The sequence below is a fragment of the Vigna unguiculata genome, chromosome 2, assembly GCF_004118075.2.
Source record: "Vigna unguiculata cultivar IT97K-499-35 chromosome 2, ASM411807v1, whole genome shotgun sequence".
Classification (NCBI taxonomy): Eukaryota; Viridiplantae; Streptophyta; class Magnoliopsida; order Fabales; family Fabaceae; genus Vigna; species Vigna unguiculata.
In genome coordinates, this window is record NC_040280.1 from 2,939,996 (window position 1) to 2,943,546 (window position 3,551).

The following is a 3,551-nucleotide window of genomic DNA, read 5'->3' on the forward strand; positions in this document are numbered from 1 at the left end:
TTTGAAACTTTGGATTAATTTAGTCTCCAAACTTTAGAAATGTGTATATTTAGTCATTTTATATTACAAAAAATCGTATAAATTGTTACGATTTTAATATGATAGTTATTTAAAACCGTCACTTTTTACATAATAATTTGATAGTTTTTGAATTGCCACATCTTACATGTAAAATATGGCGGTTTTAACCACCATTTTTTTTAACCGTATTTTATATATGAAATCTGACAATTTTAACCGCCTTTTTTTAAATTAATTAAATTAAAAAGATAATTTAACAATTTAACTTTAAAAGAAGTTCTTTTCGCTCTCGTGATATTGAAAAAACTCATAACACTATCTCTTCCCTCCCCATTTTTTAGAGTGCAAAAGCGTGACTAGTTCCCTCTTCGATTTGAGACTGAGAAAAGTACAAAATATTCAAAACCAAATTAATTCAACACAATTAGTTTCAATTTAATTTTGGGTTTAAGGTAAAAGTAGTGATGCACGAACGCATCTCTCGACTATGTGGAAGCATTCGATAGGAAAGCAACATGGAATCGGACGATGATGATTGCGCCACCGTCATCTAGGTGGTTTGAGAGTGTCTGCGATCTATTTGAAGAATTGCTGCTTCAAATTCAAATGATGCAATTCGGTGTAGCTTATCCATGTGTGAAACTTGCACCCGCAAGCGCAACCAAGAGAAGTGGCTCTGTTTGGTTGAGAAGGAAGAATGGAGGCGCAAAATGCTTGGTGGCGACGGCGGCCCAATGGGAAGTGAAGAGTGAGAGCAAAACGAACCGTTTCCAGTGGAGGTATCGATAACCCTAATGGAGTTGGCTAAGGTGGGGACACTATGTACGTTAACCGAAGAGGGTTTGCCACGAGGCATTGTGGTTCGATTCGTCGTTGAACATGAACATGGCACCCTCTTGGTTCTTCTTCAATTCCAGTGACAACACTAACATCCCTTCTTCTCTTCATGTTCAAGTACCTCATTTTCCCTCTCTTTCTTTGTGTGTCTCAGTACTAATTTAACTCAACTTGGGTTTATGTGATGACGCTCAATATCTCTTCTCCGACTAAAGTCAAGTCCTTTTTTTTCTCTGATTCCTTCAAGTCTAATTGTCTCACAACAAAATTCCTATTTTATTCTTCTATTCCTCTGTTCATTTAAATCACGTTTCCTTCCTTGTCTCTTTTGGGAATTGTCAAAGTTAACGAATTTATGGAGAAACTCCCCCTATTGAATTATTGATTTCTTTCCTTTCCATAAATTATGCTATTTTCTGGTCATATACTGTTATGAGTGACTTTGTTGATGTAACAGAGATGTTTTGTTTTGTGGAATGACAATATGTTGTTTTTTTTTTGAAAGGCGATATTTGTTTGTTGTGCTATGTTTTGATGTCAATTGGTTTTTGGATAAATTGAATTTGCTTGTGATCCTTATATGTTTGTTTGAAGATGAAGATGATGACGTCTTTGTGATTCTTGTGTGGTTCTATGATGGGTGTGGATGGTGAAGGTTCAAGTTGTGTGTTCTATATGGGTGCCCCTTTGCTTTGTGCGTGTTGTGTGTTTTGGAGGTTTTGGTTGGTGTAATGAATAGAGGTAAAGAAATTGAATATGAAGAGTGTGATGTGGGCGAAATTGAATCTATGACTTTGAACGATGAAGGAAATGATGAAATGCAAGTGCTGAAAGTGTGATGAATCCTCTGTAAAGGAAAGAAAATTGAAGGGGAAAGTAGATAAATAGGTGAGTGTGATGGAGAGTTTAGGAAAATGAGTTTGCCACTTTGCCAAACTTTAAAGTCAATGACAACAATTCTTTGATCAAACATTACACAGATGAGTGATAATTCTCTTGTTCTACAGATGATAGAAAAATTAATAATTGATCAGATAGTAAGTTGACACATTTTATTGAGTTTTCTTATGTTGAGATTTTTTCTGTCTACTTTTCTGGTGCTTCCTAAGCTCATTTATAAACTTTTATTCTAATATTGATTTTGTACCACAATCGAAAAAAGCCTTCTTTCGGTGATAGTGGCTCTCTCTTAAGAATGCTTGTTACAAAGGATTCAAAATCCATTAGATTTTCTGAATAAAGTGTTGCTGCTTTGGGCCATCATCTTTAGAATATTTGATGGATAATGTGCAGGTAACTATGCTTCCAGAAAATGACTAGCCATTGATGTAAAATTGAACTATGTTGTTGCCTACTTGTCTCGCTTTGTTGTTTTATGTTGTTTTATGCATTTGACTCTGGCAGATATGAATTAGACTTAGGAAAATTCCAAGCTTGAACAAATGAGCTAACGAGCTAACTTAACATTAAAGTTTTTCAAACTTTAGTAAGCTGTATTTGATCTTTTCCAAAAATATTCATAGTCGGTGACATTGCTACTGGTACAATGTCTTGAGGCATTAATTTGACTACTCTGATTCTAGGATTGAACAAGGTTTATAATTTAGTTATTATATTTTGGTATAATTATTGATTTGGTACCCTAACTTTTTGGTAAAGTTCAATTTGGTACCTATATTTTTGGTTTGTTCAATTTAGTATCCCAATTATCTAAAGAGATTCAATTTTGTCCTCTCCGTTAAGTTAGAGTTAACATCGTGTCCGTACAGGACACGTGTCAAGCCATGGAATTTTTAATTTTTTTAAAAAAAATTATTTTTTTTTCAAAAAATTTAAAAACTGCCACGTGTTAGTTTATCATCGTGCTACGTGGCAGCTTACAATCATGACATGTGGCAGTAGTAATAGTTGTTTTCAATTTAGTACCCCAATTTAAATTTTTGGTTCAATTTAGTACCTCAATTTTTTAAAATGATTTAATTTCGTCCTCTCCCATTTGAGACCAAATTAGTAAAATTTGAGACCAAATTAGTAAATAAACTTAATTACAACTTATATATACATGTTACAATAACTTTTTCTAATATATACATCAAATCATTTCACCTAAGTACTTAAATTATTTTATTTTTTACATTTTAACCTTTGTAATTTTTTACATATCAAATTTTTTACACGTGTAAAAAATAAAATAATTTGAATATTTAGGTGTAGTGATTTAATGTATAAATTCAAAACAATTATTTTAACATGTATATATAAGTTATAATTAAACTTAGTAACTAATTTGATTTCAAATTGGAATGGACGAAATTAGATCATTTTAAAAAATTGGAGTACTAAATTGAACCAAAAATTTAAATTCGGTACTAAATTGAAAACAACTATGACCATTATCACGTGTCATGATCATAAGCTGCCATGTGGCACGATGATAAACTGATACGTGACAATTTTTAAATTTTTTGAAAAAAAAATATTTTTTTTAAAAAAAAATAATTTTTAAAAAAAATAAAAATTCCATGGTTTGACATTTGTCCTGTATGGACACGGTATTAGCTCTAATTTAACGGAGATGACCAAATTGAATCTTTTTAGATCATTTGGGTACTAAATTGAACAAACCAAAAGTATGGATACCAAATTGAACTTTACCAAAAAGTTGGGTACCAAATCAATAATTATACCTTATA